General features: G+C 34.8%; 1 protein-coding gene across 5 annotated transcripts in view; it reads right to left on the bottom strand.

The window, feature by feature from the left end:
• Positions 1-15,461, bottom strand: part of UBE2E3 (ubiquitin conjugating enzyme E2 E3) — an 87,832-nt gene that overhangs the window by 25,898 nt on the left and 46,473 nt on the right. The gene's annotated exons all lie outside the window — the stretch shown is intronic.

Raw genomic sequence — 15,461 nt, forward strand, 5'->3', positions numbered from 1 at the left:
GAATGTACACAAACCCACCCACATGGGAATCAGCACCAGAAGGGCCCAATTTGCTTGTGGGTAGCGGGAGAAGTGAATAAAAGCAGGCAGAGAGTTAAACAAGGGGCATTGTTCCCTCTCGGACACTTGCCCTACAGCATGACAACATAGGGAAGTGGGTTGACTTGCCCTGGCAAATACCTAAGGCTCTACCCCTTACTATGGAACAGGTGCATTGAGGAAAAAAAATGGCCCAAATGAAAGAAAAGATCAAAACTCCAGTAAAAATATAATTAAGCAATGAAGAGATAGCCAACCTATCAGATGCAGAGTTCAAAACACTGATAATCAGGATGCTCACGGAATTGGTTGAGTATGGTCACAAAATAGAGGAAAAAGTGAAGGCCATGCAAAGTGAAATAAAGGAAAACGCACAAGGAACTGACAGTGAAGGGAAGGAAACCTGGACTCAAATCAACAGCTTGGACCAGAAGGAAGAAATAAACATTCAACCAGAACAGAATGAAGAAACAAGAATTCCAAAAAATGAGGAGAGGCTTAGGAACCTCTCCAGAAGGAGAGGTTTCAACATCCTAATCATAGGATGTTTCAACATCCAAATCATAGGGGTGCCAGAAGGAAAAGAGGAAGAGCAAGAAATTGAAAACTTATTTGGAAAAAAGATGGAGAATTTCCCCAATCTGGCAAAGGAAACAGACTTCTAGGAAGTCCAGGAAGCTCAGAGAGTCCCAAAGAAGTTGGACCCAAGGAAGCACACACCAAGACACATCATAATTACATTACCCAAGATTAAAGAGAAACAGACAATCTTAAAAGCAGGAAGAGAAAAGAAGACAGTTACCTACAAAGGAGTTCCCATAAGACTATCAGCTGATTTCCTAAAAGAAACCTTACAGGTCAGAAGGGGCTGGAAAGAAGTATTCCAAGTCATGAAAGGCAAGGACCTACATCCAAGATTACTCTATCCAGCAAAGCTATAATTTAGAATAGAAGGGCAGATAAAGTGCTTCTCAGATAAGGTTAAGTTAAAGGAGTTCATCTTTACCAAGCCCTTATTGTATGAAATGTTAAAGAGAATTATCTAAGAAAAAGATGATGATCAAAAACATGAATAGTAAAATGACAACAAACTCACAACTTTCAACAACCAAACCTAAGAAAACCAAAAACAAACTAAGCAAATGACTAGAACAGGAACACAATCACAGAAATGGAGATCATATGGAGGATTATCAGCAGGGAAGGGGGGGAGGAGAATGGGGGTAAGCATACACGGAATATGTAGCATAAATGGTAGGTAGAAAACAGACGGGGGAGGTTAAGAATACTGTAGGAAATGTAGAAGCCAAAGAAATTGTATGTATGACCCATGGACATGAACTAAGGGAGAGGTTGTGCAGGGCAAAAGGGAATACAGGGGGAGAAATGATACAACTGTAATAGCATAATCAATAAAATATATTTAAAAAAATGAAAAATTAAAATCCTAGTTCAACATTAAGTTCTTTCATTTGACATTCTAACATTCAGAAAACTCTACATAATGGGAAATATATTAATAATTATGTATAATATATAACTATTTAAGTCTAGAACATTAACCAGTAACACCACTAGATATTATATGACAACCATTATGCTATTAAATACTTTTAAAAGAGAAATGAAACAGATTGAGACCTGTAACTACCATTCAGGGACTTTAGTAATAATTTATATCATCTAAAAGAGTATAAAACAGCAAAAGGTTATCTAAAAAGATCAAGAATGCAATAATCTATGAGACATAAAAGAGTTCTATTGGGATTATTGGAGTATCAATATCATGTCAAAAACCTGAAGTTACAAAAGCAGTTGCTACACAATAAGCTAAAACTGAGTACTCCTTAGAACAAGGTCTTACACAAAACACATGCTATTAATGTAAACCTACATCTTCTATCACACCTCAAAAGATTTTGTCTCTACTTCATTCCTTATTATCTGTGTTTGCCCTAAAGTTCAGTCTTTAGCACTTTTTCCTATATGTAATGCCACAGAATATATGTACCAGTACATATAGTATATAGCTTAGAGATCCTGTTTCATATAAACTTCTTATAGTTTCCAAATCTTTAGTTGCAGTTTGCATTTATCACACTGCTTCATCAAGTATTACTTACTGAACATTATACGTGTCTATACAATTGTCACCTCAAACTCAACCAAGTCAAAATAATCTTCATAATAAACTCTAGCTCTTCTGAAGACCAAAGACTGTAGTATATGGCTGCAAAGGTATAAAGATAGTCATGCTCACACACTAAGAGGAGAAGAAACAAGTAAAACTCTTGAAAGGTTCCTTAACCACATGTATCAAAAACCATTTGATGAAGTGATCCTACTTCCAAAAAGCAGTCCTAAGAGAATATAAAGAGATACGGATAAATACTTTTGTACAAGGAAGCTCAAAGCAAAGTAACAATGATGAGACTTGAAATCAGTTAAAAGTCCAACAAAATGGAAAGTTACATCACTTTTAGTTTTCAATGAACTATGAGGCAGCCATTAAAAATCAAGATTTTGAGGATTATTTAATGATATGGGGAAATGCTGACGATAGAGTAAGGTAAAGTGGTCACAAAACTGTATACAGTATTCAAAGTAGGTAAAAATACATAGATGTACCATATTTTAAAGATGAATGGTTATGTCTATAATAAAATCAGTTGATTTTTACATGTATTTTTTTGCTTTTGTGTCTTACCAAATATTCTACAATTACACACTTATAATTAGGAAATGTTATTTTTAAAAATGACACTTTCATTTACTATTCCTATGTTGCAGGCATAAAACTTAAATTTTAAACCTCTTTCCTCACCAGGCCCCATATCCAATCTTTCAGCAAGCTTTTAAAAATAATCTAACACAAGAATGGAAGTAGCAAACTGTATTGGAAAGCCATGGGAATCCTTTGAAATCATTGGAAAATTCCTCAGGCCTCTGCTCCAGCCATCTTACCCACCTCCCCCATCACTCCCGACTTTCTGAATGTTCTTTATCTGAATTCATTAATAAACAGAAGGTCCTCCCTAATGGGGAAAGTAACTTCCTCCTCTTTTTTCAACATATCTAGTACACAGCGCTGTCTGGCTTTCTGGTTAGTTCACACTAATGAAGGGCCAACTAGAAGAGAACAGTAGCTTGAGGTCAAGGCAGAAAACATAAAATAGGTAATTCCTGAAGGCACAGAATGTTAACATCTTTCAGGACAACTGCCTAGAGTTAACAAGAAAGGACTGAGTGATTTCAGTACATACATACTATTTCATTAAGACAGGCAACGATTGATTTTCAAATACATGGAAAACTTAAAATAGGTTTCAGAAAAAGAATACTAGTGGAAGAAATGGTAAATCTGAATAAAGCCTACAGCTTAACAGTAATTGACCGATATTATGTTCTTAGTTTTGGCAAATGTAGCAGGAGGCTTCAGTCTCTTATTTATGGTTGCCTTCCACTGCCCAAAAGATAAGCATCACTATAATACTAAGTCAACCGTACAAAGATCTGCCCAGATGACCCTCCACTTTGTGATGGTGGAGATGAGGTCTTGTGCCTCACACTCCATTGCTCTTCCAGACCACAGTGCTTCATGTCCAAGGCTTGGTTATCATTTAAGTCACCATATGAAAGCATCAGTCATGAATAGCATTCTGTTTGACAAAGGCTTTTCACAATTTATAGTATTAAGAATCAATGTTTCATAGCACTCACAGAAAATCTTGACAACCATTTAAAAATTGTACTGAATTATACTGATCATCTATGTAAAAGATATTTCATACCATGCTTCTATTTACTGCTCAGTGCTCCTATATGGAGAGGTTAAGGGCTCTGTCTCAAGTGCTATCTGATAACTCTACATGAGGACTAAAATCTACTTTGAGAAGAAAAAAGTGCCAGTGAATCTTTGAAGCATTAACTGTTCGTTGTATTTCTTTAGAGAAAAGGAAATGTGCTGAAGCCTCAGAAGGAACCTTTAAGAGAATACTAATGAAAATTCAAGTCTTCCACTCTTCTAAGATAATTTCACACACTGCACAGTACAGCTCTTCTGATCAACCTACAATATGACAATTAAGCATAAACTTATTAAAAAATCCCAGAAACTGTTTTGTTAAATGGCATTTAGATTGATTATTCTGATTATAGATGCTAAAAAAAGTGCTTTCCTTTGTCATCAGACTCAAGTTTTTCCAGTACTTTTAACGTATGATCCACCTGAAAGCTCCTTTATATCACACCTTACACGACATAGAGATTATATTTTATTCTAACCTGTTTAGATGTTACAGCATTTTGTAATGCCCCAAAGCAGCTAATATAATGCTTTCCATAAAATACTTAATAAATGCTTGTTGAATAAATGTTAAGCATGATAACACACATCATGGCACAAGACTGTTCTTACGCCCTGGCTGCTGTGGTTCAGTGGATTGAGTGCTGGCCTGCAAACCAAAGGGTCACTAGTTTGATTCCCAGTCAGGGCACATGCCTGGGTTGCGGCCAGGTCCCCAGTTGGGGGGCGCATGAGAGGCAACCACACACTGATGATTCTTTCCTTCTCTTTCTCCCTCTCTTCCCCCCTCTCTAAAAATAAATAAATAAAATCTTAATTTTAAAAAGACTGATTATTTATTTAAAAATGTTTTGACCTATCCATTAATTTCTTATTTTATGTGCATCAGAAGTCTGGCACTATAGACTGTGGTAAAAGGAATAAACAAGATGCTACCTAACTGAATTTAGACATGAAAATAGTTAAATGCAATACAGAACTAGAGACAGGGTAGAACCGAGACAGGGTAGAGACCCTTCTTAACAGGGTAGAACAGAAAGCTCTATGCATTGCCTGAATAGGCAATCCTCCATTTTCCCAAAAAAAAGAAAAACAGTTTTTCCCAGGCCAAATTAAATATACCAAATTTTAACAGTGTTAAACAGATGAAAGTTTATATTTTACGATGACAGTAAAAGCCTTGACTGTGTGCATCATGATACACTCTGGGATGCTCTGAAAGAAATGGGTATACCTCAGCCCTTGATTGTCCTAGTGCACAACCTGTACTGTGGAGAAGAAACCACTGCCAGGACAGAATATGAAAGGACAGAATCGTTTCCTATAGGCAAATGAGTCAGACAAGTGTGCATTTTATTTCCCTATTTGGTTAATCCGTATACAGAACACACATGAAAAACTGTGCTGGACTCAGAGGAAGGAGGAATAAAAACTGGTGGAAAAAATATCAACTAACACAGATGATACCATCTTACTAGCAGAAAGTAGCAATAATTTGAAATGTCTTCCAATGAAATCAAAAGAAGAAAAGTACCAAAGTAGGACTACATTTGAACATCAAGACCAAAATCATGAACACAGAAGTACTCAACTTTGACACAGACAATTAAGATACCCAAATTGTTCAAGATTTTTCTCATTTTGGTTCAGCCATCAATTCAAACAGAGACTTCAGGCAAGAAATGAAGAGTAGATTAAAACTTGGAAAGGCAGCAATGGAAGAATAAGTAAGGTCATCAAGAAGAGCAAAGATGTGTCATTACAGACCAAGGTTAAGATCATTCACACCCTTACACACCCAATTACTGTGTACCAATATGAAAGTTGGACAATAAAGGCTGATAGGAAAACAAAAAGAAATGTAGTGGTGGAAGCAAGCCCTATGACTATCGTGGACCACCACAAAGACCAACAAGTGGGTCTAGAGCAAATTAAGCCTTGAAACATCATTGGAAGTAAAAAATGACAAAACTGAAGCTGTCCTACTTCATGAGAAGGCAAAGTTCTTTGGAAAAGACAATAATGCTGGGAAAAATAGAAGGCAGCAAGAAAAAAGGAAGACCAAACATGAGATGGAGTGACCCCATAAAAGAAGCTATAGGCTTGGGTCTTACAGAGCTGACTGAGCAGGGCTGCTGAGGACAGGACATTGTGGACATCACTTATTCAAAGTCATTAGAAGTCAGAGCTGACTCAACAGTATGTAACACACACACACAATCAAATGACCATTTAAAATATTTACTATTTTAGCTACAGGTATTTAAAATCACACAATAAAATAAATTAGCTTTCAAATGATTCCTTTATCTGCTCTCATGTTTCATTAAAATTTGTTTCAACTCCTTGGTATCAGTCTTACCATCTTTTCCTAGGGTACATTACCTTCAGCACTTTTTGACTATGCAATCGACAGTTATCAGAAATGTTATCATAGCCAAAAGTACCATCTATACAATCTTAAAAGCTAATGTTTTCATTCCTGAAAGTGTATTCATTATCTGATCAATGTAGCCATTTATTATATTCCTTTTTATGTTTCAATCAGCTTTATTGAGGTGTAATTTAAAATAAAATTCACCATTTTGACATGAACAATTTGATAAATTTTAACTAATGTACAGTCCTATAACACCACCACAATCACGATACAGAACATTTTCTACTATTCCAAAAGGGTTTTCTTGTGTTTCCTTGCAGTTAATCTCCTCTCCCCAACCCTAATTTATCTACTCTCTGTCAGTATAGTTTTGTCTTCCCTAGACTGTCACATCAATAGAGGCATACAGTATGCAGTATGTAGAATTTTGTGACTGGGTTTGTTCATGGTCCCTTAGACTCATCCATGTTGTGGTGTGTACCAGTAGTTCATTCTTCTTTTTTTTTTTTTTACTAGTTCATTATTTTATATAAATATGTCACAGTTCATTTATCTCTTTACCCAGTTGGTGGACACTGGTCTTCAGCTTTTGGCTATTAGGACAACTACTAGAAATATTCAAGTGTATCTTTGTAAAAATGTTTTTATTTTTCTTAAATAAATGACTGTAAGTGATATTGCTGGGTGTTATTAGTTTCCTAAGGCTGCCATGAGAAAGTATCACAAACTGGGTGTCTTAAAACAACAAAAATTTTTCTTTTACAGATCAGAAAGCTGTAAGTGTGAAATCAAGGTGCTGACAGGACCACGTTCTCTTGAAGGCTCCAGAAAAAAAAAAATAAGTTCCATGTCTTTTCCTTACTGTCAGCAATCCTTAGAGTAGTTGGTTTCTAGCTGCACAACTAAAATCTCTGCTTCCACTACCATATCATGTTCTCCCGTTACGTCTGTCTTCACATGGCCATCTCTCTACCTGTGTCCTCTGTGTCTCCTTCTTCTCCTTGTTAAGAACACAAGTCATGTTGCATTAAGAAGTCCTTATTCCAGTATAACCTTATCTTAAGCTGTAATAACCCTACTTCCAAATAAGGTCTCATTCTGAGGTACTGAGGATTAGGACTTAAATATACCTTTTGGAGGGCCACAATTCAACCCATAACACTGGATTGTATGGTTTAAGTGTATGTTTATAGTAACAAACTACCAAATTTTTAATTCTAAGGGGCTTTGCCATTTTGCCTTCTCAACAGCAAGGTATGACAGCTCCAACTACTCCACATCCTCCCCAACACATAGCAAAATCAATTTTATTGTTTTTTAATTTTAACCATTCTAGTCTGTGTATAGTTGTATCTTGTGGTTTTAATTTGCATTTCTTTCATAACTAACTACATTAAGCTTCATTAGAATTTATATAGTTTTGTAGGTGACGTGGCTATTAAATATGATGCCCATTTTGAACTGGTTTCTTTTCTCACAATTAAGATGTAAGGGGTTTTTGTACATTCTGGATATAAGTCTGTTATAAAATAGGTTTTGCAAATATTTTTTCCATGTGTAGCTTGACTTCATTTTCTCAATTGTCTTTTATTTTGATGAAGTCCAATTTATCTATTTTTCCCTTCTATTTCATGCTTTTTGCATCCTAAAAAAAGTCTTTGCTTAATCTGAGGTCATACAATCTTTCTCATGTTTTATTCTTGGAGTTTTTATTGCTTTCGCTTACATTTATTTCTATGACCCATTTTGAGTTACTTCTTATATAAAATGTGAAGCAAAGGCTAAGGCTCATTACTTTGCATATGGATGGATATTCAATTTTTCTAGCACTATCTGTTGAAATCATTTCCTTACTGAATTACCTTGACACATCTGCCAAAGATCAATTGAACATTTATGTGTGGATCTACCTGGGGGCTCTTTATGCTGTTCCACAGATCTATATGCCTATCCTTATGCCAATACCACACTACCTTGATTACCTTGATACCATACTACCTTGATGCAGTATGTCTTAAAATCAGGTAGTGCCAGTTGTCCAGCTTGTTCTTCATTTTCAAAAGTTATAATGTCCAAGATGATGCCAGGTATAATACAACCCCTCCATTCTCTCCATTTCAATTAAAAATTTGGTATTTCAGAAATACCACCTAAGAAAATGAAATTTTTGTCCCTCCTGTTTAAAAAATGCACTATAAGCTCTGGCTGGCATAGCTCAGTGGATTGAGTGCGGGCTGCGAACCAAAGCATCGCAGGTTCGATTCCTAGTCAGGGCACATGCCTGGGTTGCAGGCTACAGCCCCCAGCAACTGCACAGTGATGTTTCTCTCTCTCTCTTTCTCCTTCCCTTCCCTATCTAAAAATAAATAAAATCTTTAAAAAATAATAAAATATTTTACACAATGAACAAATGCACATTGAAAGCTTAGTTTTTTTGTAATCTTCATATGAGGATATTTTATTGATTCTAGAAGAGAAAAGGGGAGAGAATGAGAGGTAGAGGGAGGGAATGGGGAGAGAAAGAGACAGAAGCATCAACTGGTTGCATCCCATACATGCTCCAACTGGAGATCAAACCTGCAACCCAGGTATGTGGCCTGACCAGGAATGGAACCCACAACCTTTTGATGTACTAGGTGACACTCAAACCAACTGAGCCACCTGGTCAGGGCTGTAAGCTTACTTTGAATAGACTTACAGAGTTCAATATCACATAGAATACATACCAAACCCTAGAACAGCTAAATACTAAGACCACAAGAATTCAATTTAAGTTTATATTGCCCTAATATTATATGATCTTCCTCCTGCTCCCATGCCCCACTGTAAGAACCCTGAGAACAGAATTAAGGTTTATTTAACAATAATAATTACTTAAAAATTAACTAATACTTTTTAGGAACATATTTTTAAAAATCAATAAAATAATGATAATTCTTACATGTAAAAAAAAATAGTAGTTGTATAAGATCTATTGCAGCAACTAGATCTAGTTGCAACAACCAAAAGAATTCCTCAGGAAAAGGAATAATATGTACATGTTAATATCATATATAAGAATTTTAAATATATCTCCATCCTTATGTACTCTTACATATCTACATCTATCTCCACACATATACCTCAATATATATCCTGTTATCATACAAATCACAAGACAACAGGTATCTAAACATTTTACTTGTAGATTTCTCTTTTCACTATTAAAAGTCGTATTGTCCCTTAAAGAGAATCAATAGAATTCACTGAACAAATCTTTTTTTTTGCTATAATATATACAAGTTCAAAATTATGAATACTAACCCTATAATACTTATGTTATTTGAGTAATTTGTTTATCTGTATATTATATATAATGTAGATTTTCCAAAGGAGATTCTGCCACTTATCTAACTTGAATTTATCTACCTAGAATAATCTAAAATACTAGTGTCTTACCTTTCCCCTTTCTCTACTTTCATAGATTACAAGTCCTGAATCAATTCTTCACTGAAGATATTATATATCCTTCAAATACAATAACTTTAGAAAATTTTCATGACAATGACAGTGTTGTGTTTAAGTTCAAATTCTCACTTTCTTCTTTTTTAAAAAAAGATTTTATTTATTTTTCAGAGATAGGGAAAGGGAAGGAGAAAGAGGGAGAGAAACATCAATGTGTGGTTGCCTCATTCACCATTCCCCACCCCGGGACATGGCCCACAAAACAGGCTTGTGCCCTGATTGGGAATCAAACTGGCAACCCTTTGGTTTGTAGGCCAGCACTCAATCCACTGAACCACACCAGCCAGGGCCAAATTCTCATTTTTTTCTATTACTCAAACCTTTTCACCTGTTGAAATGCACATTTGTCCTTCTCAATACCTCTTTTGAGACTTCAATTAAAGTAGAAATAAAATATAATTCAAAGTACATACTGAAATTTGAGTAGGGCATAAAATAGTATTACAATACAATACCCTAGCTCCATGTTTTGTTGGAGAGTGTCTGAAAATTCCAAAATTACATCAAACATTTGCCCACAAATTTCAATAATTCTGAACCAAAGTAGGAAATAAAAAAGGTCATTTAAAATGAGACCTGGCTGTCTAAGGCCAAACCATGCTAAAATGATACCTGGATGGTGTGGCTCAGTGGATTGAGTGCCAACCTGCAAAAGAAAGGGTCACTAGTTCCATTCTCAGTCAGGGCACATGCCTGAGTTGCAGGCCAGGGCCCCAGCTGGGGGCATACGTTAGGCAACCACACACTTGATTATTTTTCTTCCTCTATTTCTCCCTTCCTTCCCCTCTTTTAAAAAATAAATAAAATGGTGTTTTTTAATCTCATTTTCTTTGCATGTTATAGTGATATAGTTTTAAGCTGCTTTTATTTTCCAGAGACCATAGATTTTTCTTATCTATAAAGAAAAAATCCTAAGTTAAAAATATTTAGAGCATTAACAATAAAGAAATGTAGAGTGGGCAAGATACAAAGAACATATTAAAAAACACAGTGATTCCCTCTAATATTTTGGAAACTTCATTATCTTATTCATACTGTCTATAATTTGGAGGCTCCCTTTGATAGGGGCTATTTGAATAAGTTATCCGAATGATTTTCTGCAGTCTCTACGTGTGAAAGAATAATATGCATTTTTATTAGATTGCAAAAGCTGACTCTCCAGAATGTCACCAATTAAAAATTAATATTGAATATGTATTATTTCATACAATTGCTACCAGATTTGAATAAGGTCATGTTCTATTTCTCTTCTCCTTGGAAATAATTATGTTCATTTCAGCTTTCATAAGATATTACTTCAACATAAAAGTTCATTTTGTCAGAGATGTTCCTAGGGCATAGAATCTGCTCCAAGTAGCACTAGAAGCTTCTGCTTCTTCAGAAAATAAAGCCCTCAGAAGGATGAATATCAAGTTTTTAGTTTTCGGGTTTTGTTAATGGAATATCTTTCTGACGCAGGTTTCCTACTGCAGAAAACAACTTTCGGATACTAAAAGCAGGTTATATGGTATTTTGACAACAGTGCCGTCAGAGTGGTAAACTCTGAGTTTAGACAGAAACAATCACACTTAAAATCATTAGTCTGGAACCATATAAATTGGGAAAGGAGTTGATTGGCATTAAACTGTTCTATAGTCCTTGTGTTATATGAGAAGTTGTTAAGATATTAACTTAAGATTTCTTTATGTAGGCATGGTAAAATGTCAAGGGAACCGTAAGAAAACAGGAATAATGTATATAACAAGCACAGAGCTAATAGCATCATACTCAATGGAGATAAGTGCAAAGCTTTTCTTCTAAGATCAGAGAAAAGATGCCAATACTAGTCAATGTAGTTAGAAGTCCTAGGAAACAACAATTAGGCAAGATGAGGAAATAAAAGGCATCCAAATAAAAAAAAAAGAAGTAAAACTGTCTTGTCTCTATTTGCAGATGACATTGTATTACATATAGACAACCCTGAGTACTCCACTCCAAAAAACTGTTAGAACTAATAAATTCAGGTGCAGGATACAAAATCAATGCACAAAAATCAATTGAGTTTCTAAAACTATCAGAAAAAGAAATTAAGAAAATAATTTCATTTACAGTTGCAACAAAAGAATAAAATAATTAGGAACCAATATAACCAAGGATGTGAAAAATCTGTATAGTGAAAACCATCAGATATTGATGAAAGAAACTGAAGACATGCATAAATGGAAAGAATCAATATTGTAAAATGTTCATACTACCCAAAATAATATAAAGATTCAATGAAACCCCTATCAAAATTCCAATGACACTTTTTCACAGAAAAAAAATAATCAATCCTAAAATTCATACAGAACCATAATAGACCCCCTAATAATACAAAGAAATTCTAAGAAGGAAAAGGCCAGATACCACACTCCCTGATTTCAAACTTTATTACAAAGCTATAGTAATTAAAACAGTATGGTACTGGCATGAAAACTGATACAAAATGAATGGAACAGAACAGAGAACCCAGAAATAAACCCACACAATACAGTCAATTAATTTTGGCAAAGGAGTCAAGAATTATGCAGAAAGAACAGTCAATTCAAAAATGATACTGGAAAAACTAGATAGCCATATGCAAAGAATGAAGCTGATACCAAAAAAATCCATACCATACAAGAAAATGAACCCAAAATGGATTAAAGATTGGAACATAAGACCTGAAACAATGAAACTCCTAGAAGAAAACATCAGTGGTAAGCTCCTTGATATCAATCACCTAAAGCAAAGGCAAAAAAGCAAAAATGAACAAGTGAGAGTACATCACACTAAAAATCGTCAGCACATAAAAAGAAACCATTAACAAAATGAAAAGACAAAATATAGAGAAAATATTTCCAAATCATGTACCTGATAAGAATATCCAAAATACATAAAAAGAACTCATATAACTCAACAGCCAAAAAAAAAGAGAGAAAGAAAAAGAAATCTGATTAAAAAACAGGCAAAAGTTGGAAATTTTTTCCTAAGACATATACATGGCCAAAAAGGTTCATGAAAAGGTGCTCAACATCACTAACCACCAGGGAAATGCAGATCAAAAGCATAATGAAATATCACCTTACACTGGTTAGAATTGCCATTACCAAAAGACAAAAGTGTTGGTAAGGACGTGGAGAAGAGAGAACTCTAGTGTAACACTGGTGGAAATGTAAGTTGGTACAGTCACTATGGAAAACAGTAGGTAGGTTCCTCCAAAAATTAAAAATAGTACTAACATATGGACCCAGCTATTCCACTTCTGGGTATTTATCCAAAGGAAACCTCTATGAACCCCTATGTTCACTGCAGCAGTATTTACAATAGCCAAGACATGGAAGCAAACTGAGTGTCCAATGATGGATGAATAAACAGATACACATAACACACTCACACAAAAATTATTCAGCAGTTAAAAGAAAGAACCTGTTCTATCTGTAATATGAATAAATCTTGAGGGCATTCTGAAGTCAGGCAGAGAGAAACTAATACTGTATGACTGCACATTTATGTGGGGTCCTCAAACAAACAAAAAAACCTCAGATACAGAGAACAACCAAAGGGGTGAGTGGTGGATGGGCTAAATGGGTGAAGGCGGTCAATAGGTACAGACTTTCAGTTATGAAAGAAATAATTCTTGGGGATGTAATATACAGCATGGTGACAATAGTTAACAATACTGTATTTCGTATTTGAAAGTTGCTAGGACAGTATATCTCTTTTTTTAAAACCTCACCTGAGATATGTTTGTTGATTTTGACAGAGAGGAAGGGAGAGATCAGCTGCCTCCTGGCATGTGCTGCAATAGGAGATCAAGCCTGCAACCCTTTGTTGCATGAAACAACACGAAACTCCAACCAACCAAGCCACCCAGCTAGGGCTAGAAGAGTAAATTTTAACTATGTGTGGATGTTAGCTAAACTTATTGTAGTGATTATTTCACACATACATAGAATCGCTGTTATACACCTGCAACAAATCAAATGATGTGCATCAATTATACATTAAAAACAACAGACAAAAAGGCTGTAGAAGTCTAATTAGGTTATGATACCAATTATGTAATGCTCAAAAATAAACAAAAGATACCCTAGCTGGGTAGCTCAATTGCTTGGAGAATCATCATGATACACCAAGGCTGCAGGTTTGATCCCCGGTTAGGGCACATGTAAGAATCAATAAATGAATGTTTAAATAACTAGAACAAATAGATGTGTATGTATCTTACTCTGTCCCCCCTCCCCCTCTCCCTCTCTTGCTCTAAAAATTAATTAAAAAATTAAAATAAGCAAAAGTTATATACTGTTTTAGGAATATACACAGAACCTGTATTTTTAAAGTAGTAGTAGAATAATTTTTAAAAATCTCATATGGGTAAGGGGAAGTAGTGGGCTGGACAGAAATAGCCTCTGTAATGCCCAAATGACAAAACACTTCATAAATCTACCCATAAATGAATTCTTACTTTTTTTTCAAAATTAAATCTTAAAATCAAATGGCTTTCCATGTAGGAATTCCTAGTAAGATCTTTTCATTTAATGGTCCAGATAGTTCTATTTCAAATTTATTGGGCATTTTTAATTATGGTAAACCATGCCCCTCAATTCAAACTAGTGGTCTCGTTGGCCACAATGCAGTTACTAATATCTTATCCAGAAAAGCAAAAAGCTGGATACTGTGGCTATTAAATTTGCCTACACTTTGTTAGCCTTATTTTATTCTAAGATTAAATTTATATGCATATGTGCACACATAAATATCACCTAAGTTATAAATTCACGTAAGTTCACATTAAGTTACAAAATATATGACCTTTAATTTTAAAAGTTGCTGATAACATTAAAGGAGCATAGATTATCTTAAAAATCTGAATAAACTTTTAATAAGTCTAAAATCATTCCTAAATGTAGCATAGATTAGGTGAAATAGATAAAATTAAAAGTTTGAATATACTGCACAATTCTCACTCAAAATCCTTTTACTAACGAACAAGTAGCTTCATGGAAAGAGCTATTTCTTGCTTATTAGTAAAATCCCAATCAAATCCTTAAAATAGAAATTGCCTAGGCAATTCATTATCAGCTTTATCAATAACCAAAGAAACTATACAAAATGTTGTATGGTCAACAGACTCAAGCTGGACAAGAATTTCAATCAATATCAAACTAATGTAAGTTTCCTGACAATGTATGTACAATAGACTCACTATGGCCATTGCCATGGGTTTAATTAAACATAATCACATTGATTGACACAAAAGATGTGTATAGGATGTTCAGCCAAGGTAGTGTAATCTACTTGAAGCGATGGTAAAACAATACCACGCATGAATGGGCCAGAATCAAACATTTAATTTAATGGCAATATTGCAACTTGAAGGACACTAATTAATCCCATCTAATCTCCACTATATACAGCACCCCCCTTTCTTTTTTCTCAAACTTTGGAGGGCATTTCCCCAGGATTATCAAAAAATGGCTCTAATAATGTTTGACGGAAAATACACAAAGAAGTAAGTAATCTCTTCCCTATCTTCTCACCAGTAAGTTACGGAGACCAGCAGGTATCAAAACATTCTATGAAAGACTGAAGCTGTCTTTTCAAGGAATTTATTTTTTTCTTTTCACGGAATATGACCGAAGACATTAAGTTACCTAGGGTTTATTCAGTGTCTTCTTAAATTTAAAAAAAAAAATTCACATTACAAGAAATGCCAAAACAATCTATAGAACA

Source organism: Phyllostomus discolor, chromosome 4 (genome assembly GCF_004126475.2).
Source record: "Phyllostomus discolor isolate MPI-MPIP mPhyDis1 chromosome 4, mPhyDis1.pri.v3, whole genome shotgun sequence".
Taxonomy (NCBI): Eukaryota; Metazoa; Chordata; class Mammalia; order Chiroptera; family Phyllostomidae; genus Phyllostomus; species Phyllostomus discolor.